At 37.4% G+C, this 26,614-nt stretch overlaps 1 protein-coding gene across 4 annotated transcripts in view; it reads left to right on the top strand.

The window, feature by feature from the left end:
* DPP10 (dipeptidyl peptidase like 10) overlaps positions 1-26,614 on the top strand; it is a 680,612-nt gene that overhangs the window by 25,310 nt on the left and 628,688 nt on the right. The gene's annotated exons all lie outside the window — the stretch shown is intronic.

Below are 26,614 nucleotides of genomic sequence, written 5' to 3'. Positions count from 1 at the left end.
CAGTTTGCGCTAATAACTACACAATGCATTTTGGCCGTTAAAATTTCATTGAATTTAACCATGACTCTAGTGATTGTAAGCCTACAGAGATGTATTAAGAAAATGGTCAGTACTTTAATGTCTCTTTAGGAAATTCTTAGGCCAAGTTATAAAAGATAGGAAACCCAAGAAAGGTCAATAACAGAAAATTGGCAGAAAAACAAATGCAAATGCTTTCTAACTGTACATAAAGATGCTCATATTTTCTCATAAAAAGAGAAACAGATTTAATACCAATGATCACCCTTTGGCTTGACAAAAAAAAAAATTGGTAACATATACTGTTGATGTGGCTAAGGAAATTGCTGGTGGAAATGCAAAATGGTACAATTTCCTATCAAGAGTAACTTGGAAGTGTCTAATAAAATTATGTATACTTTTACCCTTTGCCCCAGCAAATACACTCTTAGAAATCTGTTTCAAAATATGTTGGCAAAATATGAAAAAAAAAGTATACCTAAGACTGTTCACTGTATGTCTATATGTCTATTTTTAGTAGCAGAGACTGGAAACAATCCAGATTTTCTTTAATGGTATTTTGATACATCCATACAAATATAGTACTTTGCAGCTATAAAAATGATTAAGAGATATATCTACTTAATACTGTATTTCCATATATATATATATATATGTAGTTCGATACACTTGTACCCTTATCTGTTTATGTTTTTTAAAAAGGCCCAAAAGATAAATGTATAAGGTGAGCAACTTTTTTAACAGTGAAAAGGACAAAAATAAATTGCAGAAAACAATATTGTAACATTACAACAATAATACACTATAATATGATAAATGCATAATAAAAACCTTTGTAATATTTTATATTATAATTATGCTTACATGCCTATTAATTTTTAATAATAATTGTAAGAAAAAAGTACTCATTTAGATACAAATACATCACATCATATACAATGAATCGTTTCTGCATTGATCAAATTCGGACATGTACAGATTAGTCTTCCAATATCAAAAAGGAGGACATGTAGGAGGACATTTTTCGAGGGGGGACGGAACTTACAGAAGAAGGACTGTCCTCCCTAAAGGAGGACTATTGTTCACTTTCAAAATGTAACATTTATTTATTTTTAAATAAAACTGATTGTGGGTATAACATTGGTTAATACAGTTATGGAGGTTTCAAGTGTATAATTCTAGAGACATCATCTGTATGTTGCAGTGTGCCCACCACCCAAAGTCAAATCTTTGTCATCTCTTCGACCCCCTTTACCCTTTACTGTTTACCTCTGCCCCGTCCCTCTGGTAACTGTCACACTGTTGTCTGTGTCATGAGTTTTTGTTTGTTTTTCTTGTTAATTTGTTGATTTCAGTTTTATATTTGACATATGAGTGAAGTCATATGCTTAACTTTTTTTCTGACTGACTTCACTTAGCATAATATTCTCAAGATCCATCCATGTTGTTGCAAAGGGCAGTATTGCATCTTTTCTTATGGCTGAGTAGTATTCCATAGTGTATATGTACCACATCTTCTTTATCCAGTCATCTATCAAAGGACACTTTGGTTGTTTCCATATCTTGACCACTGTGAATAATGCTGCAAAGAACGTAGGATTGACTATATCTTTGTGAATAAATGTTTTCAACATTTTGGGGTAGATACTCAGCAAAGGGATTGCTGGTCTATGGTAACTCCATTCTTAATTTTTCTGAGGAACCTCCATGCTGTTTTCCAAAGTGGCTGCACCAGTTTACGTCCCCACCAGCAGTGAATGCAGCTTCCTCTTTCTCCACAACCTCTCCAACACTTGTTACTTATTACTTGCCCGGTTGATCATCACCATTCTAACAGGTGTGAGGTGGATCTCATTGCTGTTTTGATTTGCATTTCTCAAATAGCTAGTGAATGAAGTTGAACTAGTGTTTGCTGAAATATCTTCTCCCATTTGGTTGGTTGCCTTTTTGTTTTGTTGACAATTTTTTCCTGTACAGAAGCTTTTTAGTTTGATATAGTCCCTTTTATTAATTTTTGCCTTTACTTTCCTTGTTTTTGGGGTCAAATTTATAAAGTCCTCTCTAAGGTCAAGGTCTGTAAGTTATGTACCTATGTTTCCTTCTAAGTAATTTATTGTTTTGGGTCTTATATATATGTCTTTGATCCATTTTGAGCTAATTTTTGTATATGGGGACAAACAGTAGTCTAGCTTCATTCTTTAGCATGTGGCTTTCCAGTTTTCTAATTTTATTTATTGAAAAGGCTTTTTTTTTCTCCACTGTATGATTTTGGCTCCTTTGTCAGAAAGTATCTGCCCATACACATGTGGGGTTATTTCTGGGCTCTCAGTCCTTCCTGTGGATTTTTGTGAAGGTATCCAATTAAATGTCGGCAGTGTGAGTTTAATGTGTGTGTAATTGTGAAGTCTCACATCAGGAAAACATATTTCTTGTTTGTATAATTGTCTATCACTCTCTACATACTCTGTAATTCTTGCTGTTCTTCAGACTTGTCTTCACCTTTGCTTTTTTATTAGTCTGGAATTACCATCTCTCGGATGTCTTGATGTAAAACTCCTTTGGTTTCTTAAAGACTTAGATTAGATCAGATTACTTCTCAGTGATCTCTCACTAGAAAAATTTACTTAGAATTGTACCACTTCTTTTCCAAGCACTCTTTATTTTCTCCACAACACTCACCACCTCACATGTGCTCTGTTTTCAGTTACTTACTGTCTTGGTTGTTCCGCTTATCCTCCCACACACTGCAGAGCATCAGTGCGGTGGGAACACGGAGTTTCCCTGCTCTTTTTTCACTGCTAATTCTCCCACCTACCTTACACAGTCTGGCCTGGGATAGGTGTTTAATAAATGCATGTGAAATGGATGAATGGAAGCCTCTCTTATAAACAAGAGTCTACCATGTCACCTCTCAAAAAGTAGTAGGTCTTAGCATGGAAAAGGAAGGAAAAGCTCTCCTTACTTTTTACTTCCAAGTAAGAAGCATTTTTCATGTTTGATACATTAAGTGGAATCTATTTATTACTCTAAGCAACATTTGAATCCATCTTAAAACATGCCAGAAGCTAATTATGATGAAGTAAATAATATTAATAGTAGAAACAATAGTACCTTACACTTAGAGAAGATTTATTAAATCAAGCATGATTTTTTAATTAAATATTTATTAAATTTTATATTAATTTTATTAAAATATTTAATGAAATATTTCATTTTTAACAAATTCAAACCTTTAAGCAATTTAGATGTAAACCTTATTATGCCAATGTTAAATACAATGGGACTCAGCCATAGAGACATTATTTTAGCAAGAGATACAGGGACAGACAAATAGGAAAGGAGAGATAAGAATCAACTCATAGTTGTGGCACTTTAGTTGTTCATTTATTGCTTCTCATATGTGCCCTTGACCAGGGGTCTCTAGCCAAGCCAGAGACCCTTTGCTCAAGCCATGGACCTTGGATTTCAAGCCAGAAACCATGAAGTCATGTCTGTGATTCCATGCTCAAGCCAGCGACCCCACACTCAAGCCTGATGAGCTTGTGCTCAAGCTAGTGACCTTAAAATTTTGAGCCTGGTCCTCAACATCCCAGGTCGACACTCTATCCACTGCACCACCACTGGTCAGGCAGCCATAGAGACTTAAAGTGACTTGCCCAAAGTCAGACAGCTTGTAAAGAATAGATTCCAGATACCAAACAAAGTCCACACCTTAACCAATATACTATAGACCAGCGATATTCAACCGGTATGCTGCAAGAATTCTTAAAACATACAACACCTGATTAGTCAGGGACACCAATGTCTTTTTTCTTAGATTGTCAAATTTAAAAATGACAACAGCCAACACAACAATAGCCATCTGGTGTCAAGGAATCAAAATTATGCTTAAATTTTTTTTGTCAGATTGGTAAAAAATATATATTTTTATGTACTTCAGAATTTTAGGAATTAGTTTTTGTGTAACATGAGATGAAAATGGTGGAAAATCACTGCTACAGACCACTGTTAACCATTACTATGTTTAATGCAGTCTGGTTGTGAGGGTGCACGGGACTCTTTAATCTTTTATTTCTATATGTATTTGTTTATTTATTCATTCACTTATTTATGAGCTTGTAGGTACAGATGTAGTTTTTCTACATAAGATCTATTGTATATTTGTATCTGGCTTTTACTATAGCCTTATGTAGTATAGAGATTATCAGGATCAGGCGAATTCTGTTACTACTTTTGGAATCTATTGGTTTTAAGCACTGGGAATCAAAAGCTATTATAAATAACTATTAAGTTGTTGCTATCTGATTTATATTTCGCTTCTATGAAGGAATCATTTTTCAATCATTTGAACGTCTAGACCTCAGGTTGGAATGCAGCAAATACTCAAGAGGACTTTTTTGTCAGTGCAGGGCAAATGCTGCTCTATTTTTTTTTTTAATTTTTTTTTTTGTATTTTTCTGAAGCTGGAAACGGGGAGAGACAGTCAGACTCCCGCATGTGCCCGACCGGGATCCACCCGGCACGCCCACCAGGGGGCGATGCTCTGCCCCTCCGGGGCATCGCTCTGCCGCGACCAGAGCCACTCTAGCGCCTGGGGCAGAGGCCAAGGAGCCATCCCCAGCACCCGGGCCATCTTTGCTCCAATGGAGCCTTGGCTGCGGGAGGGGAAGAGAGAGACAGAGAGGAAGGAGGGGAGGAGGTGGAGAAGCAAATGGGCGCTTCTCCTATGTGCCCTGGCCGGGAATCGAACCTGGGTCCCCCGCACGCCAGGCCGACGCTCGACCACTGAGCCAACTGGCCAGGGCTGCTGCTCTATTTTTACTTTAATATTATACTTAATGTATTTGAGGGTAAATCTGTGAGTCATTTAGGATTTGATATTTTTTGGTTCTGGTTTTATTTTTATTTTTTTACTTTTGACCTGTCTTCACTTACTACTTTTTCTATAGCACTGTGTTCATTTAAGTTTGTATTTAGACCGAAAGATGATTTAAAGGAGAAAGTTACTGTGTTATAATTTCCTTTTCATTCATTGTCTTCCTGGAATGGTTAAAAGGATCTCAATTTCTTTCATAAGGCATAATTTCCAGGTTGTAGATTTGAGTACATGTGAAATAGTACCTGAAATCTTCTACTTGCCACTTTTGAGACGGACACTGTCATAATACATAATACATAATACATAATACATATAAAACGTACAGTTTTAAAATAAGGCATGAGGCTGGCCTCCTCTATAATTGATCTTTAGTCAATAGGAAATATGTAAAATGTCTCTTGATTGGAACACTTGTGTTCTGAACTTAGATTATACAGAAATGACACTGACTCTGGGCATGTCACTATTTCTGTCTGCCCGTTGGTTGCATGTGAGAAGAGCATTTTCTGTTCCCCCACAGTTTATCTAATTTGAAGCCCGAAAGGGTAAGAGTACAGCAAAACAAATGGCCTTTTCCAGCTGAACTCAATCTTCTCTGACAGATGGTTTGCTTGGGTGTCCTTTCCATCTTGAGCAGTGCTATATTTGAAGAATGAAAGCATTGAGAGAGCATTTGTTGTATAGAAACATTTTCAAGTAACCATTGCTGTTTATTTCCAGTCTCTGCTGTAATCCTTGCATTTTCACAGAGGTGCACAAGAAGCCCTGTAGGGAGATAAAACATTCAGCTAATGTTTTTTGTGTTTTTTTTCCAAATTCATTAAGCACCTAGCATTTAATCTTTTCTATATGCAGATTAAAAATGAAGGTTGATTACATAAGTAACAACAACGGAAGACTCATTCAGCAGAAAATTGTGGCATGTTCATTGGTGTCTTTGGTGAAAATGACATTTACTTTGTAAGACTTTATAAGACTATTACTTTCTTAAGCATTTATAGTACTTACAAAAGTCATGGAGTATCTATCAGTTTACACTGCTTGCCTGATTCTTTGCCTGTTTCTCTTGTCAATGCTTTCTGCCATTTTGGCATAAGACATTCCACCTAGGATAAACCTGCTGAATAGAGGTCAGAATTGGAAGTCTCCACAGTTCTGTTCTCTGTATCACAAATTCATTATTCTTTATATTTGTCTACTTGATTCACTCCATATAATGTGAGCTTACTTTTTATGTTAGTTTAAACTAAGATACTATTGACTGACTTGCCTCATTTCCTGAATACTTAAGAGTTTTGTCCCCAAGAAATAACCCTAATAGAGAGGAAGCAGACATACTTGTCATTCATTTGGAAAAAGAGAACACAGGAAGCACTTAGGAAGTTTTGTTTTAGATGATTCTATTAATCCTATTAAGAAAATAATGGTACCTCAGATGTAATAAAAATCTAAAAATAAAATAGAATCTCTAAAAGATGAAAGAAACGACTTTGAAGCCATATTTTGTTAGTCTTCACCTAAACCTGTCTCACAGTTTTCAGAACGGGGCCGCTGTGGGGCCCCTTCGAAGGCGACTCAAACGTTTTCCTAGGACTACTAATTAATGAAGTCTTAAAGTGGGGTCTACTAACTGAGTCTGTGCAGAAACAGCGTGGGGGGATCTGTCCAAGAAAAGGAAACAAGATCGAGTCCTTGGAAAGAAGACAGTTTTTTTGAAGAGCCTGTTTATTTGAGATGTGTGGAAATTCTTTTTTTTTTAAATTGTTCTACCTTCTGCTCTGCATTCAGTCTCCAGCCTCTCCCATCCCATTCACAGTTGCTGCTCCATCAGGAAATCTTGGGTTTAAAAATCTTTATCCAAGGATGGAAAATATTAGGGAATTATAGAATGAGAATGTCTTTTACTTCCTCTTATATTAGTATCTTTCTTTAAAATGTAGTGCTCTTATGTTTTGGATGTGGCTTCTGTGTAAGGATTCTAAATTTTATGTTAAACTAGTGCTTGTGCTTTCTTTTTTCAAAAATATTTTTCCATTGAGAGAGAGAGAGAGAGAGAGAGAGAGAGAAGCATCAACTCATTGTTCTACATAGTTGCTCCATTTAGTTGTGTGCTCACTGGTTGCTGCTTGTATGTGCCTGAGCAGGGATCCAGCCTATGACCTGAGTGCAGCAGGACAACACTATCCAATGAACCACCCAGCCAAGGCTTGTGCACTCTGAAAATGCTTATTACTAAGACTATTTAACATCTGATCAGAACCAGGCCACAGAGTCATAATCCATTTCCATTATTTCATTAATTAAAATTCAAGAAATAAAGGTTGCTGATTTTAATGTTGATCAATTTTCTATGACCTAGCAACTTAAAGTCTAACTTTCCCTGGTTTGTCACTAAATGAAAAGTACCTGCTAATTAAGAATGGGGAGATCATGTGAAATTGAACTGATCTCAGTTTTCTGATTAAACACCCTTAGAATTGTAAACTTACCTAATTCAGGTTCTTATAGGGATTTTTCAAAGTGCATAGCTTTGGTTTAAATATTTCCAGTGGACCTATTCTTTCCCCTCTGGGAAGTGTGTATCTCCAATAGCTGTATTTATTTAGGAGGGTTTCATTATGTTAAGTCTAAACTAGAATCCTCTTAATTTTACTTACTTTCCTATTTCTCTACTAAGAGAAAGACTTTTTTAAAAAACTAGAACAGTGTATATTAACTTCTCTGATGATGAAATGTTCTCCATTGATGCAATATTGATTTGTGACTGTTGAACACTTGAAGTGTCGCTAGTGTGACTGAATAACTAAAGTTCTAATTCATTATTTAACTAAATTAAATTAAAATGGTCATACATGGTGAGTGGCTGGCATATTTGGATATTGTGGCTTTAGAAATATTGCTTCTATCACATACAGAGAGAAGAAAAAATATTCCCTTGTATTATTATCTCACAGGCAGTTTACCACGCATATAATATTTCTCACAAACTTTTAAGGAAAAGAAATGATGTTAATGATTTTTTCCATAGAAAAAAAGCATATGGAAGATTGCAATATATGCTCATCTCAAGTTGAGAAAATGTCTTTGTATGGTAATTGATCAAGGGAGAGATGGGTAGGGATGGCATGGAAGGAGGAATAGAGAGAACATTAGGACAACCAAACAGGAGCAATAATTGGACTGCAGTGACCAAGTTCATGTTCTGTACAAGAACAGGTCGGTCTTCAGTACAAGAAATAAAGTTGGCTTGTAGTCTAACCTTAACATTTTTTGTTACCCTTATTTTTACCCAGGTTGTTTCGAGTGTATATAAATTCAAAAATCCTTGGCATTTCTCAAATCTCTGCTGAAGAGACATGTGAAAATACTATTAAGATGATGAGATGGAGAGCCATGCACATATATGCTTGTCTTTTATATTTAAGTGATTTTTCTCCATTCCTTTTTCTGGGGTGAAGACATTGGAGAGGGAGCTGCTGGCTCACATCAGCCTGGGCTGAGCTGAACTGATGAGAGCTGAGGTGTTATGCTTTCAAACAGCTAAAGTATTTTATCTTTAGCCTCATGAACCTCATGTGGTAGTTTTCTCATTTTGGAAAAATAAAACACACACACCACCACCACCATGAAGCTGGCACTTTATCACTGGCCTCTCATTTTTCTTTCAACCTCCCTGTCCAAACACAGTATTATTTATACTCTGCAATATATTTTGTTCATTTATGGTTAATATTTTTCTTCCTTGCTATCTAATCAAAACACTTTTTTTTTTTGCCTTAGAAGTTTACCTAATTATCATATCAAAGCAATTTGTACTCAGGTTAAGAATAAATATCATAGAGAAATTCTTTTTCAGTGAATACCGAAATGTTAGGATTCTACAGGGCTGGGTGATTTTGAGCAGAAATGTTTTCCTTGACTGCTATGAATTTCTTCGTTATCGTGCTTTGACCTGATTTTGGTTACTTGTAAAGGAAAATAAAGCTAATAAGTGGAAATCTACAGTTAAAAATCCATTATGCCTATCTATCTACTTTTCTATAAAGCTATACATGAGCTGATGGCCTCTTAAAATGCAAAGTGACTACTTCCAATTTAGGCAGGATATAAAAACCAGAAGCAAAGAAGATAATTTGACACTAAGAAAGTATTTTCTACATACGTACCAAAAACTGGCCACAGATCAGACATTGGCCTTGGCATTCACCCATTGAAAGAGGCAAAGCCTCCAACCTCTTCAGCTCACAGGAGCAGTGGCTTATTCTGGACTGTGTAGATCCAGCTTGCAATTGTGCTGAATTTTATGATTGCAACAGAAAATATCTTGATCTCTTATTAGACAGTGCTAGGACTTTATAAAACTTTTTTTTTTTTTAAAATTAAATTTAATGCAGTGACATTGATAAATCAGGGTACATATGTTGAGAGAAGATATCTCTAGATTATTTTGACATTTGATTGTGCTATATACCCCTCCCCCAAAGTTAAATTGTCTTCTGTCACCTTCTATCTGGTTTTCTTTGTGCCCCTCCCCTCCCCTAACCCCTCTCTCCTTCTTCATCCCATCCCCCCTCCCCCAATCCCCCCACCCCTGTTGCCATCACATTCTTGTTCATGTCTCTGAGTCTCATTTTTATCAAAAAAATAAAGTACCTAGGAGTAAACTTAACCAAGGAGACTAAAGACTTGTACTCGGAAAATTACAAAACATTGATAAAAGAAATCAAGGAAGATACAAACAAGTGGAAGCATATACCGTGCTCATGGTTAGGAAGAATAAACATCATTAAAATGTCTATATTACCCAAAGCAATCTATAAATTCAATGCAATACCAATTAAAATACCAATGACATACTTCAAAGATATAGAACACATATTCCAAAAATTTATATGGAACCAAAAGAGGACACGAATAGCCTCAGCAATCTTAAAAAAGAAGAATAAAGTGGGAGGTATCACACTTCCTGATATCAAGTTATACTACAAGGCCGTTGTACTCAAAACGGCCTGGTACTGGCATAAGAACAGGCATATAGATCAATGGAACAGAACAGAGAACCCAGAAATAAACCCACAGTTCTATGGAAAACCTTTCTTTTTTAAACTCACCTAAATTCTAATCTGCAAACAACCTATAAAGAGGACATTACATGCATTTTACAAATGAGGATAGTAAGGCTCAAGAAGTGGCCCTGACTCTGGTGACAGGAACAGAGAACAATTCCCTCACGGCAAACGTGTAAAAAGAGAGGAAGCAGGTTTCTTCTCCCTACCTCTCTTGTCAAAGAGTGACAGCCCCTCTTGGGGAGCAATGACCAAGCCATTGGGAGGAAGCCCCAAAGGGAAGAGGCATTTTCCCTTGCCTGGGCAGGACCAGCATACAGGTCTTCTTATGGCAATGTAAGGACAAGAATATGTTTTCTCCTCACAGGTGACTGGGCTGTTTACTGCATGTATTAGGTAAATATGTTACTGTGAGGTATTAAAGTAGATACCGTAGGAAACCGACTTTATTTTTTAAAAGACTCTGTGATACCTTAAATCAGCATTTTTCAATATTGTCTTCCACTTGGTGCTAGTAAGTAGTCTCTGAACGAGAATTTTAAAACCAGAGAATTCTATTTACAGGTGCATGAGGGTGAGAGTGCCTATTATAGATCATTCTTGCTCAGTGCTCTAAGAAGTACTACAGCAAAGATTTGATTTTGTTAAAAACAATTCTTTCTATACTTAATCATGCAAACATGTTTTTTTTTTTTTCTTCTTCCAAAGTCAGCTTTTGAACATCTGATCTGCAGAATACATTTGCAAAAAGTTTCATTAAACTGAATGAATGAGGGATTTGGAAAGTTCAAGCAAATACAGGAATCATACTGGGATTAGGGGAACATTTTTGGCAGAGGTTGGGCTATAGGTAACTGTTTTGTTAAACTCGTAGCTAGATTTCCACCTCTGTTTACTGGTGGCCTGGTACTGAGAGGGTACAATTATTTATTTTTCCGTGGTAATAGAACCAGTTATTTTTTTTATTTATTCTATAAATGGTAACCAATGTTAAATAATATCACTAAGGTTAAGAATGTGCATATCATTTGCTCAATCTAAGCACAAGTTAGGTTCTAAGAATTGTGTGACATGAACCAGATTGAGGGTGCTATCTCTCAAGCAGTCTTCAAAGGTATAATCATAATACAGATTTTGAAAGAAGAGATGACTGAACAAGTATGACTATGGGAAATTTTTCCAACTGCTAACAAGTGTTTGGTTGACTGTCCCAGACTTTTAAAAGTGCTGTAATTTTAGCATTCAGACCTCCTTTCTGTGCATATAATAAACATTCTTGCTCTGTTTCATTATAAGTAGACTGAATGATGCTTACACTTTCCAGATACCAGCTGTTGAAGCAGCAACTTTAAAATGATTTTGCAGATCGGCAAACACATTATATCATTGTGTGTTCTGCAGCTGTCTGTTCAGTTAGACTTGCTCTGCTTTTTGAGAGTAACTTGTGTACAGTTACAGAAGAGTATTTGTTTTCCTCCAACAGCCTTGGCAATTAGGGCTCTTCTAGCTCCAGCTTTGCTTTAGTGCAGTAGGTGCCCTGTATTGTGGGCCATTTCCAAACCAGGGTAATGACTTACAGGTTTTTAAAGAGCAATTACTATGCCAAAGGAAAAAAAAGGAAAAGAAAAATTACTTTTCGGGCTTAAGTCATTTTAAAATTATTTACTCAACAAATGTTTGAGGGCCTATCGTGTTTAAGACTACTCTGCTGCATGTTTTATAGCCACTGAACAGGAAGTCGTACAAAATACTATAAGTTAGTTGGATAAAGTTTAGATAGGAAGGTTGTTCTGGGACACTAAATTTCCAGAGATGAGAGAGAATATAGGACTTCAACATGTTTAAAGGAGACCCAGTGAGGCCAGAGCAGTGAGTCTAATTTCAGAATATCTTAAGGGACACTTGGAACATTGTAGGTAGAGTTGTGGAAGGCCATGTTCTTGGAATTGAGCCTGAGGTAATGGAAAACCTTTGAAAGTTTTCAGCCGGGATATACCAAGGTCAGATTTATGTTTTTAAGCAAAGATGACTCAGTTTCATATGGAAAATAAATTAGAGTGTCAGTTTGGATGCAGGGAAACTGTCGTATGTTATTTCCTACAAACGTAACAGTGGATTGGCAGGAAGGGAGCAGTGGAGGTGGAGAGTCCCAGTAGTTTCCTGATGTGCATTGATTCACTGATCTATACAATATGAGCTAGGCAGGGGTAGTCAACCTTTTTATACCTACCACCCACTTTTGTATCTCTGTTAGTAAAATTGTCTAACCGCCCACCGGTTCCACAGTAATGGTGATTTATAAAGTAGGGAAGTAACTTTACTTTATAAAATTTATAAAGCAGAGTTACAGCAAGTTAAACCATATAATAATAATAACTTACCAAGTACTTTATGTCGGATTTTCGCTAAGTTTGGCAGAATAAATCTTTATAAGACAACTTACTATATAGTTAAATCTATCTTTTTATTTATACTTTGGTTGCTCCACTACCGCCCACCATGAAAGCTGGAACGCCCATTAGTGGGCGGTAGGGACCAGGTTGACTACCACTGAGCTAGAGGATGGATGACAGAATTTTAGGGCTGAAAGGTCCACTAATCCAAGCCCTCATTTTATGATGCAGAAACTAAGTTTCATGATAATTAAACCACCTTGCTAAAACTTTAAAAGCCAGTTAGTAGCCAAGCTAGGATTAGAATCCAAGTCTCTAGGGGAACTGCTTTAAATTACCTCCTGATTTTTCTTTGGTTTTGTATTTTATTACCTTCATTTAGCCTTAAAACATAGTATTCAGTAAAAGAGTAACATTTTTTAATATGATTATAAATTGCTTAAATGGGGTCCTGGAGCAGAGGGCAGGTGTCTGATGGCAGCTGCCTCTGCCTCTGGCTGCTTGACTTCGAGCAGTGCCTTCATTGAGCTCCAGACTCTGCTGTCTGTATTTACACTGCTGGTCTCAGTTGTCTGCATTGCCCAGTGAGCAAGTCCTGATCCCTGCCTGTGCTCCTGGGACTGTAACAGGAGTTGGATCTACGTTCTGAGTGAAGCTCTGGCCTTGATGCCCATGCAACATAGGAACAGTAGCAGCAACACTAGGGTTGCCAGGGATGGAAGCACGGGGGCTGTCAGCACCTGCAGTGACAGGACACCCAGCCCTGTGTGGGGAGTTGGGAACAGCGCCGTGGGCTTGAGATTTGACTAAAAGAAAGCGTCGACATTGCAGTCTCAAACTATCTGGAAGTGTAAGTTTAGGTAAAAAATTTACAGAACTATAAAAATAATGTTTTAATTTTGTGTATCCCCGACCCTTCTGATTTGCTCTGACGTGTATTTCTGAAACTGTTTCTGGGTTTGGCCTTCCGCATGGACTCCAGATCTATTCTCAGACCAGAGGATGAAGCTGTTGTCAACTGCTAGGTACCATGTTGAATTACTTGGGCCGGCCCTCACTCTTTAATTGTGATGACAAGAATACTTATCCCTCAGGCAATTCTTTCTGTTCCTAGACCGAGGGTCCCCAAACTTTTTACACAGGGGGCCAGTTCACTGTCCCTCAGACCGTTGGAGGGCTGGACTATAAAAAAAACTATGAACAAATCCCTATGCACACTGCACATATCTTATTTTAAAGTAAAAAAACAAAGCGGGAACAAATACAGTATTTAACAGGGGTCCCCAAACTTTTTACACAGGGGGCCAGTTCACTGTCCCTCAGACCGTTGGAGGGCTGGACTATAAAAAAAACTATGAACAAATCCCTATGCACACTGCACATATCTTATTTTAAAGTAAAAAAACAAAGCGGGAACAAATACAGTATTTAACAGGGGTCCCCAAACTTTTTACACAGGGGGCCAGTTCACTGTCCCTCAGACCGCTGGTCAGTGAGAGGGCCGCCACATACAGTGCTCCTCTCACTGACCACCAATGAAAGAGGTGCCCCTTCCGGAAGTACGGCAGGGGCCGGATAAATGGCCTCAGAGGGCCGCATGCCGCCTACGGGCTGTAGTTTGGGGACCCCTGTCCTAGACTGTGCCATCTTGATCCCAAGGAGATATCATTGTTCTTTAATGCCTTTCTTTATCTTCAGTGATTGAATTATAAAAGTCAAACATTATTTTAAGGAAAATGTTACTTCCTTTATCAAACCCACATCTGTCCAAAGGGCCAGATATGCTTTCCTAGAAAACATGAGCATCTTGGAAGAAAATTAAGGTGTTTATACATCTTATGTTCTGTCCTCAGTCATTCCTTAACTGCTGTCATTTACTTACTAAAATTTAAGATATGCACATCTGTGGGTGTGTGTGTATAAATAAGATGGTATTCTATAGGTAGGCTTGGACATGAAAAGAGTTATGTGAACTGTCAGTAATCTAATTCAGTTGCTTTCTTGCTAAAGTCAGCTTTATTCTTTGGGTTTTGCTTCTTTGCTGTATGTTCTTATTATTCTGGTGTAACTTTTCTCTTTTCTGCATAGCTTTACTCATCTTGCTTTTGCTCTTGCTCATCGCCTGAGCAAGCAAACAAAACTCTGGGCAATGTGGTCTTGCAGCTCAGCATAACAAAGAAAAAATAAATAACCCAGCAACTGTAAGGAAGAAGCTGTGTTTCCTGGAGATGAATTCGTGCCAACGCAGATGCACAGAGCTACGGATGGCTCGGAGTGTATGCTTCTCAGATTCAGGGACACGATAGAAACCCAGATAAAAAGCACACAGTTCTACAATAGAGTCTTCATAGATCTTGACGATATGGAGAGGAAGATTAAATAAGTCAAATCAAGTCAAAAACGAAATACTCAAAACTTTTATATTTTAATGCAGTTTGTTTATTTTGCAACTAGCAATCCACAACCATTTGAGCAGGGGTATACACCTAATAATATTTTGTAGTATACTTTAAGGATTAATATGTACCTTGTCTTGAATAGTACTATTCATTAAATTGAGCATCATTTTGCTACACTTATATGTCCTTTTTTGGAAAGGTGAGTAGCTTGCTCAGTTTCTTTTGTTTATATTAGTTGTGTTTTGTTGCCTTTTTTGTTTTATTTTATTTTAGACCATAAAATTTCCTAAAAGAATGAATTTTTGAAATAATTTTTTAGTGGACCTCAAAAACACTCAATTTGCCAACATATTAAAAATATTTGACTGAGGAAACACTGCTCTTTTCCTATTTATTTGACTCTTCCTAAAGCAGTTTTTTTTTATTATTTCACATTTCTTTTAGAATTCATTATTTTTCTTCACATTTGTTTAACATATCCATAATGGAACAATGTAGCCATAACTGCAGTGGAATAATTAGAGTCAATAAATTGTTTTCTTTAAGTGGTCTTGTTTGTTTTAAACTTTGAATGTGCATGGATATATCAGCTAGAAAGAATCAGTTTGAACAAGAGAACTAAAGATATTTTGTTTTTTGTTTTTTTAATGTGGAAGAGACAGAGATGGACAATAGTGACAGGAAGGGAGAAAGATGAGAAGCATCAATTTGTCATTGCAGCCTCTTAGTTATTCGTTGATTGCTTTCTTATATGTGCCTTGACCAGGGGGCTACAGTAGAGCGAGTGACCCCTTTCTCAAGCCAGTGACCTTGGTCTCAAGCTATAAACCTTGGACTCAAGCCAGCGATCATGGGGTCATATCTATGATCCCACGCTCAAGCCAGCAACCCTGCGTTCAAGCTAGTGAGCCAGTGCTCAAGCTGGCAACCTCAGGGTTTCGACGCTGGGTCCTCAGTATCTTAGTCCAGTGCTCTATCCACTGCGCCACCAGCTGGTCAGGGGAAAACTAAGGATTTTTATGGACATGTTCTGAAATTTTTCTAAACTGCTCTTCATACCACTGGATTTGCTAGAATAGACAACAGTCTGATGTAGTGACTAAGAGGACGGTCTTGGAAATGTGCCAGCCAAGACTTAAGAGTCCTTGTCTATTCCTTCCTAAGTTTGTGGCATTAGATAAATAAGACTAATGATACTGAACAAGTAGGTATTAGGCTCTTTATTTGTAAAAGGGCCCCACACTGGTGCCTACTAGGGAAGACAGTTGTGAGACAACACGTGAAAATCAGTTAGCATTGCTAATCCCTAGGAAGGACTGAATAAATTGCCATTGGTTAATAGTATCATTATCATCTCTGTATGTTCTGCTAGTTCCTGCTTATGAGATTAGCCATACATCATCCATCATCAATACAGACAAATTTTGGATTTAATAATATTCATTTGTTTTGGCTACTGAATTATATTTAATATATTATATATAGTGTTGTATATATTATTATTTTTAAATTAATTTTATTTATTTTTAAAAATTTATCTTTTGATTTTAGAGAGAAAGGAAGGGAGAGAGATAGAAGGAAACATCAATCAGTTCTTGTATGTATCCCTACCACAGACCAAAGCTACATCCTTTGTTTATTGGGATGATGCTCTAACCAACTGAACTATATAGCCAAGGATAGTTTGTATATATTATATAATGTACAACTCAAGAAATCCCTTTGTGTAATTGTTCTTTCCTCATTAGAATATTGACACTTGAAGATATTTATGTTCTTTCATTTAATGTGGTAGTAATATACAAATTGATAGTCCTTCATCAGAAGCAATAAGGTTAATACCACTTTAGTTCATTCATATTTTAAAATATTTTGTCTGTATTTTACTTATTATCTCCTTAAGAAACAAATGATGTCAATATTAAATAGAGTGGGAGATAAAATGTTAGGGTTTTGTTTTGTTGTGTGGGAAGCAGCAGTATTTCATTTCAATGGTTGACATATTTTGTTAGTCAACTTATTATTTTTTCTTGATTAACAAGTACAAGCTAGTGCAAGCTATTTGATTATATGGCTGTTTAGCTCCTTGAGCAAAAGACAGGTCAAAACCATTTGATTTGTTAACTGTGCAATCAGCATTATGCAAAAGTAATAACCCACAATGCATGGCTTAGCTCTGACCTTAACCTGCTATTACTCCCCCATAAAGCTCTGCCAATGCCTTTGTTAACTACTTGTACTTTATCTGTAAATTAGCCACCTTTCAAGTTGTGAGGTTAATCTTTATCTGTTACCTTTAAACTAAATACTTATTGTTCCCTTAAGCACTTTAGTACTTAGAAAACACATTGGAATGTACGTTCTTCCCTGCACTGTTATATCATGACCCTTTATTATAGACTCTTAAAGATTTGAAACAGTTTTATATTAAACAAAGATGGTCAAAAGCAGCCTACTTTATAGAGAGAATCAGCCCAGCATATATCACATGTATCAGTGTTTTTGTTTGCCAAAGGACACGCAATGGTCATTCAGATCAGAGACCACCTTTAGTTACCAGACCAAGTACTCCACTTTGATCTACATCTTGTTAGATTCGACATAAACTTTTGTGCTGCGTGCCTTTGAAAGGTTCGTACTGACTGAGGAGTCACTATAGAGTTGCATGCTCTTTTAACATATGAGATGAAATGATTTCTTTGTGTTTGGTGGAATGGTCTATGTAACAATAGTGTCAAACCAATTTCTTCAATTGTTATCTGCCTGAAGCACACACAAGTATGCTCAGATGCTTTTTATGTTGACATATTCTTATTGCAGTATAACTTATATCAGTGTGTATATACCAATTTAGATATTTTTGTCCATAAATTCTTAAAATGTCATGATCATAGGGGGTCTGACTTAAATGAGTTCAATATTTCATTATGAGAAATCCTTGAGTTGTTCACATTAGGTTTATTGCACATGGAAAGAGCCTACTTCACTTTTTTCCCCCACCAGAATCATATAAACAGTTCATTTATATAACTATAAAATGGAGACTTACCACATGACTAGCCATGACTATTAATTTTCATTGCTCTGTTACCTTTTTTAAAAAAAATTTATTTATTCATTCTTAGAGAGAAAGGAGAGAGAGAGAGAACAAGAGAAAGAGAGAAAGAGGGGAGGAGCAGGAAGCATCAACTCTCATATGCACCTTGACTGGGCAAGCCCAGGGTTTCAGACTGGTGACCTCAGCATTCCAGGTTGACGCTTTATCCACTGCACCACCACAGGTCAGGCAGCTCTGTTACTCTTTAAATGAGTTCTTAAAATAACACTTGTGAAGTCTATAGAATACATGGAAGGGGTGATCAGCAATTACAGTAGAGTAGAATTTCCAAGATGATGATGAGAAAGTCTTCATTTTAGGTAGCTGAATACTCACTTTAGGTAGCTGGGTTAAATCCACCCTGGCCCTGTCAGGATGAAGTGCTTTTTTATTTCACATATTTTATCCCAAAATGAGACATCCTGGAGTGGGAAGCAATATTCTTGACTAGCATTAATTTAGAAAAGATGGAGATTTTACACTCAAATATATTATAGACCCGTTTTACAAATCTCTTGCTCCTAAGAGACTCCACATTGTGTTACAATGCCTGAGGTGCCTATCCTGTGAAGGGCGGTAAGAGTGATCAGTCCTGATCTTTAAGGCTTCATGGTTTGTTTTACGTCAGTTGCTCATTGCTCTGTGTTTACTCTGTCCATCCCTACCCTGACTGATTATACATCCATTACCTTTTCTCTTTTCAGACTAAAATACTTTTTCCATATTCATTCATTCATTCATTCATTCTTGCTTGTTGCTCAAAAGTGGTTCTTGCGTCATTATTGTCCCATGAGTTTTGTTGTTGGATGACTTTTAGCAGGTACAGTCATGTATACATTTGTTTATACTCTCTTTCTGGTTATTCCTTTATATTGAATCTATTGTATTGCTACACTTAGTACTTTTGTTTGCTAGCATACATATGTGTAATTTTAAGCGAATACTAATATGCTTCATTATAGTGTACAGTATGTCAGTATAATTAGCAAATACCTGAATCTTAAGTATTATAATATTAAGTATAGGTAATTACTGCTCAGACTGCTAATATTTTAGCACTTGCTATAATCAATACATTTGCGGGCATATTTATATATTTAATCAGTTGACTCAAGTCCATATGGTACTGTTTATGTATTATACTGAAATGAAGGCAGAATTTACAGATGAAAAAAATTAGAAAACATTTATTTAATAAAAAAAATTAGGGTCAAATAATGTTTTTAAACAGCCTTTAACATTTAGGCATTAGTTTTGCAGAAAAATTCTGTGTTTGAGAAGAAAGCCTTCCAGGGACTGGAGTGGGGAAGCAGAACTGGAAATATAACGTAATATCCTGGCAAATGTGGCCTGTGGGTTGGAGTGTGCCATGCAAATTGAAAACATTTGTGGATGTGTAATGAATGAGCGTTTGGTCTGGGTGCCAAGTCAATGTAAGGAATGAAAGCCACATCCCGTGAAGATGGTTTAGTGACAACCCTGGCTTTCAGCACATTGATGAAAAGCTTTATTATTCCAGTTCTCCAGCAATGGCAGGAATCCTCGTGGGGGTTAAGCTTACCCAAGAGTATTACCTCATTTCCAAGGCTAAGTATCAGGTTCTGATAGATGGTATGAAATTATTAAACCCTGTGGATTTTGAAAGGCCTTTTGGAATCATCTGTATCAACAGAAGTGATTTGAAGATTCACCGAGTTTATTTTTGATTCATTTCTACTTTGTCCTACTTTGAGAGGGAGCAGAGAGAGAAAATACTGGTCAGTATTGTCATGTGGTGTACATTTCCTTAAGAAATAATTATTCATGTCACTGGACACGTATTTGTCTGGAAGTTACGTGGGAGTGTCACAATAGTTCTTCTTCTGACTTCTTTCTTTATTCAGTAAGATTCAGGGGTCTACATTGGTCTTAATGTGAAGTTATCCTCTGGCTCTGGAGAAATATAAGAGATTTGCCTGATTTTCTATGTCAACTCATCACTGGAACTGCCATTGGCCTGCCCCCTTCTTGACTGCAGTCTTGCTTGTTTGACAGAATTGTGATCCCCGCCCCCCACCATACTTCCCTATGATCTCAGGTTTCTGATCCACTTCATCTGACTGCATTGATCTCTGGTCCTCATGTGTTTTCCCAAAACTTATGTTGTCTTACTGAGATCACTGCCTTGTTAATAGCTAAACTGCTATATCCTGGTATAGACATAACACAAATTGCAAGACTGGGGTGAAAATTTTAACCTGCTTCATTACCCAGTAGGTTTGGATTTTAAAATTTGTGTCTTATTCCATATTAGACAGCTTGTGTTGTGATATACCTGTATGGTAAGAATTTTGGGAATGTTTCCAATGTTAATTATCTGGAGCTGTCTTGAATAAAATTGTTGGTGTTACTCTTTAGGCTGCTAAATATACTGTGTCTCTATGTGATGTCAAAGGGTCACTTATAATGTTGGGACCAGATTAAGAAATATCTTTATTCTCATCAAATAGGAACTCACATAATTTCTTTCAATAATGAAAATTTTAACTTATTCAACCAATGTAGTTAACAAAATAAGTTGTGATTTTAACCCTGAAGAAGAAAAGGCTTTTATAAAATGGTCTATATGATTTTACATCTGTGGAATTCATGGAAGAACCTTAAATTTTAAAATAGACTATGTGCTGTTGCAGCTGATGTATATATAGAAAAATTTAAATCCTATAATCTAATAGGGAAACCATGGAACTTTAAAAATTTCAATGACTGATTTTATAAATAAATGTGTCTAATTTAGCATAATCAAAAGCATTATAAGTTTGATTTAATTACAATATCCCTTTCAAATTGCTATGTGTCATCTGGATTTATCCCTATATGTAATACTTTTCTCTGTTCATGTTCAGTACTTAATTCACATATTAATTTTCCATCATCTTCCAAGTGAATTATTTTTACTTTGGGGTTTTATCAGGATACTGCATAATTAGGATCATTGCAACAATAACTTGATTTTGAATTCTACATCTATTAATCATGAGCTGTTTGGCGTTGGGATAATCATGTATTGGTTTTAAAAATTAAGTTGTCTTCTGCCTGACCAGGCAGTGGCGCAGTGATAGAGTGTTGGACTGGGATGCGGAGGACCCAGGTTCGAGACCCCGAGGTTTCCAGCTGGAGTGCGGGCTCATCAGGTTTTAGCAGAGCTCACCAGCTTGGACCCAAGGTCGCTGGCTTGAGCAAGGGGTTAAGGCACATATGAGAAAGCAATCAATAAACAACTAAGGTGTCACAACGAAAAACTCTCTCCATTCTTGTCTGTCTGTCCCTATCTATCCCTCTCTCTGACTCTCTGTCTCTGTAAAAAAAACAACACAGAATAAAAAGCTTGTCTTCTGTAAAATGATACTCTGGTACCTATTTATTAATAGAAACCAGCCCTCCTTTGAGATTGATGAATGACATAATGTGTGATAAACAATGTCAATCAAAAAAAGTTTTGATGAGGAGACAAGATGGCAATGGAGTAGGCAGACGTACCAACTTCCACCTCCCAGAACCAAAGTGGATACAACTTAATTTTAAGAACCATCATCTGGAAAAACCAACTTTGAACTAAACTAAGAGGACTCTTCAACCAAGGAGCACTGAAGAAGCCACACTGAGACTGGAAGGAAAAGCGGAAACACAGGGCTGCCCAGCTCCCCGGAGCACACGGCAGCTGGGAGAGACTCATGTGGCGGGAAGTGAGTTTAGCAGAGAGGGGAGGGTCCCAGGAACAAAGCCCCAGCCTGCAGCCCCAGAGCCTAGAGGAGGCGTAGGACAGTATTTAGCTGGAAACAAGTCAGGATACTGTTTGTGAGAAAGAGACTGATTTCTCAGACCCAGGATTCTTCTTAAAGGGACTGCGCAGAAAACCTCTTTTACAACCACTCACCTGGGGCTCCAGGGGACAGGGAGAGAGGAGAGGACTGGAGTAGTAGGAAGAGGGTGTAATCTAGGAGGCACAGGGAGAAACATTTTGAGAGACAGCCACCCTAAGCTCTGGGACGAGTCACTTCCCAAATCTGAAGTGAATATTTCCCCTGGAAACAGCAATACCTGCAAAGGGAAGCAGTACACCAGCCAAACAAGCTCTCCCGCGGCACTCAGAGCAGAGTCGCTTAGAAGGAGGGAGCTTTCGGGAGTACAGTAGTGAGTCTTAGGGTCTGAGCTGCAGTGCCCCCACCCATACAGCTGAGAGCTCACCCGAGGGCGGGCAGTGGTGGGACACGGAAGCACAGTTCTGTAGGCAAGGGTGGAAGCTGGTTGGCCACCACTGAGGCCCAGGTGTGAGCTCAGTCTTGCCCGGCTGGAGAGGAGGGGATGTGCAAAAGTGGTTAAGCCCAGCTGCAGGCCGTCTGTAATCCAGCCTGAGGGGGAAGGGCAGGAGCCCCAGAAGGGGTGGAGACCTGCCCTTGAGCAAGGGCACAGGAGCACAAATTTGCCCTGCCTGTGGAAATGAGGCTTGTGGCCTGACTTGGGAGCAGGCTCCTCCCGAAGGGGTGGAGCCAAAAGCCCAGAACAGATGGAGACCCGCTACTGAGCATGGGCACGCAGTCCTGCCCAGCCTGTGGAGCCAAGGCTTGCAGTCGACCCACCAGTGGGCTCCTCCTGCAAGGGTGGGGCAAAAACCTGGAATTAGGTGGAGACCTGCAGCTGAGAAAAGGTGCTCACCCATGCCCTCAGGGCCAAGCATAACGCCACCCGTGGGGGTGGGGCGAAGGCCAAGGCCACCGAGGCTTGTACACCCGAGCACGTGATCACAGCCACTCCTGTGAAGGAGAGGTGGACACCACAGCAACAGCCCCCGTGAGCAAGCACCAGCAATGCCCATACGTGAACACCCTAGGCAGAAGCAGCATAGGGAGTGGTGGGCCTGCAGACAGATCCCACTTAGGGATCACAGAGGCCACACCCAGTGGACTCCAGTGGCCAAAACCTTCTTTTACACAGACAGAATGAGAAGGAAGGCAAATGCAACATAAATGAGTCAAGAGAAAACCCAGAAAAGGACCTGAATGAGATATAACCAAAATTCCGGATGCAGAGTTTAAATAACGATTGTTAAGATGCTCAAAGATATTAGAACAACAATAGATGGTCATTACGAACACCTAAATAAAGACATAGCAAATATAAAAAAGGACATTGAAATAATAAGTCAGAAATGACAAATACAATATCAGAAATGAAGAACACAATGGAAGGAATTAAAAGCAGGATGGATGAAGCTGAGAATCGAATCAGCGAGTTAGAGGACAAGATAAATGAAGGCACAGAAGCAGAGCAGAAGAAGGAAAAGAGACTCAAAAAGTCTGAGGAAACTCAAAGAGAGCTCTGTGACAACATGAAGAGAAATAACATCTGCATCATAGGGGTTCCTGAACAAGAAGAGAAAGAACAAGGGATAGAGACTTTGTACAATTATACCATAGCTGAAAACTTCCCTCAATTAAGGCAGAAAAAGATGTCACAAGTTCAAGAAGCACAGAGAACTCCATTAAAGAGAAACCCAAAGAAATCTACACTAAGACACATCATAATTAAAATGACAGAGCTAAGTGATAAAGAGAAAATATTAAAAGCTGCTAGAGGAAAAAAGACTATCTCCCACAGAGGAGCCCCCATAAGGATGACTTCCGACTTCTCAACAGAAACACTTGAGGCCAGAAGGGAATGGTAAGAAATATTCAAAGTAATGTGGAAAAAGAACCTATAACCAGACTACTTTATCCAGCAAGGCTATCATTTAAAATTGAAGAAGAAATAAAAAGCTTTCCAGACAAAAATAAACTCAAGGAATTCACTACAACCAAACCAAGGCTGCAAGAAATGCTAAGGGGCCTGTTGTAAACAGATCAAAGGAGAAAAAGAATATAGCAAAAAGGAATACAGTTTTAAAGAATAAAATGGCAATAAACAATTACAGATCAATAATAACCTTAAATGTAAATGGATGAAATGATCCGATCAAAAGACATAGGGTAACTGCATGGATAAGAAAACAGGACCCATAGATGTGCTGTCTACAAGAGACACACCTTAAAACAAAAGATGCACATAGTCTGAAGATAAAAGGATGGAAAAAAATATTTCATGCAAATGGAAACAAAAAAAAGCTGGCGTAGCAATACTTATATCAGACAGTATGGACTTTAAAACAAAGACTATAGTAAGAGATAAAGAAGGTCACTACATAATGATAAAGGGAGCAATCCAACAGGAAGATATAACCGTTATAAATATCTACACACCTAATATAGGAGCACCTAAATATATAAAGCAGACATTGATGGATTTAAAGGGCGAGGTCAACAGCAATACTATAATAGTAGGAGATTTCAATACCGCACTAACATCACTAGATAGATCCTCAAGAAAGATAATTAACAAAGAAACAACAGACTTAAAGGACATACTAGATCATCTCGATTTAATAGATATCTTCAGAAACTTTCACCCTAAAGCAGCAGAATATACATTCTTTTTAAGTGCTCATGGTACATTCTCTAGGATAGACCACATGTTAGGGCAGAAAAGTGGTCTCAACAATTTTAAGAAGATTGAAATCATATCAAGCACTTTCTCTGATCACAATGGCATGAAACTAGAAATCAACCAAAACAGAAAACCTGAAAAATACTCAAACACTTGGAAACTAAGTAGCATGTTGTTAAATAATGAATGGATTAACAATGAAATCAAAGAAGAAATTAAAAAATTCCTAGAAATGAACGATAACGAGCATTCATCAACTCAAAATTTATGGGACACAGCATAAGCAGTCCTGAGAGGGAAGTTCATAGCATTACAGGCATACCTCAAGAAGCTAGAAAAAGCTCAAATAAATAACTTGACCCTGCATCTAAAAGAACTAGAAAAAGAAAAGCAAGTAAAGCCCAGATCTAGTAGAAGGAAGGAAATAATAAACATCAGAGTAGAAAAAATGACATAGAGGCTAAAGAAACAATACAGAGGATCAATGAAACCAGGAGCTGGTTCTTTGAAAAGGTAAAGAAGATTGATGAACCTTTACCCAGACTCACTAAAAAAAAAGAGAGAGGACTTTTTTCTCTTAGAAATGAGAGTGGAGAAATAACAATTGACACAACAGAACTACAAAATATTGTAAGAAAATACTATGAAGAACTGTACACCAAAAACCTAGACAACCTAGATGAAATGGACAAATTCCTTGAAACATATAATCTTCCCAAAATTAATCTGGAAAATCAGAAAACCTAAACACACCGATTACAACAAATGAGATCGAAACAGTTATCAAAAAACTCCCCAAAAAGAAAAGTCCTGGGCCTGATGGCTTCACAAATGAATTCTACCAAATATTCAAAAAAGAACTAACTCCTATCCTTCTGAATCTATTTTAAAAAATTCAAGAGTCAGGAAGACTTTCAAGGTCCTTTTCTGAGGTGAGTATAATTCTGATTCCAAAACCAGGCAAAGACAGTACAAAGAAAGAAAGTTATAGGCCAATTTCCCTGATGAATTTAGATGTTAAAATCCTCAACAAAATATTAGGAAACCAGATCCAGCACTATATGAAGAAAATCATACACCATGATCAAGTGGGATTTATTCTTGGGAGGCAAGGCTGGTACAATACTCGCTAATCAATCAATGTGATTCATCACATAAACAAAAGGAAGGAGAAAAGAGACATGATAATTTTAATAGATGCAGAAAAAGTGTTTGATAAAAGCCAACACCCATTTATGATCAAAACTTTCAGCAAAGTGGAAATACAGGGAACATACCTCAACATGATAAAGGCCATCTATGACAAACTCACAGCCAACATCATACTCAACGGGCAATAATAAAAGCAATCCCCTTAAGATCAGGAACAAGACAGGGGTGCCCCTTTTCAACATTCTTATTCAACATAGTTCTGGAAGTCCTAGCCACAGCAATCAGACAAGAAAAAGAAATAAAATGCATCCAAATTGGAAAAGAAGAAGTAAAACTATCATTATTTGCAGATGATATGATATTATATATAAAAAACCCTAAAGTCTCAGTCAAAAAACTACTGGACGTGATAAATGAATTCAGCAAGGTGGCAGGATATAAAATTAATACTCAGAAATCAGAGGCATTTTTATACACTAACAATGAACTGTCAGAAAGAGAAATTAAGGAGGCAATCCCCTTTACCATTGCAACCAAAAAAATAAAGTACCTAGGAATAAATTTAACCAGGGAGATTAAAGACTTGTACTTGGAAAATTATAAAACATTGATAAAGGAAATCAGGGAAGATACAAACAAGTGGAAGCATATACTGTGTTTATAAATAGGAAGAACAAACATCATTAAAATGTCTATATTACCCAAAGCTATTTATAAATTCAATGCAATATCGATTAAAATACCAATGACTTACTTCAAAGATATAGAACACATATTCCAAAAATTTATATGGAACCAAAAGAGAACACGAATAGCCTCAACAATCTTGAAAAGGAAGAATAAAGTGAGAGGTATCACACTTCTGGATATCAAGTTATACTACAAGGCCATTGTAATCAAAACAGCCTGGTACTGGCATAAGAAGAGGCATATAGATCCATGGAACAGAACTGAGAAACCAGAAATAAACCCACACTTTTATGGACAACTGATATTTGACAAAGGAAATAAAAGCATACATTGGAGTAAAGACAGCCTCTTCAACAAATGGTGTTGGTAAAATTGGACAGCTACCTGCAAAAAAATGAAAC

This window comes from Saccopteryx leptura, chromosome 7 (assembly GCF_036850995.1).
Source record: "Saccopteryx leptura isolate mSacLep1 chromosome 7, mSacLep1_pri_phased_curated, whole genome shotgun sequence".
In the NCBI taxonomy this organism is placed as follows: domain Eukaryota; kingdom Metazoa; phylum Chordata; class Mammalia; order Chiroptera; family Emballonuridae; genus Saccopteryx; species Saccopteryx leptura.
This window is presented reverse-complemented; position numbering and strand designations above follow the sequence as displayed.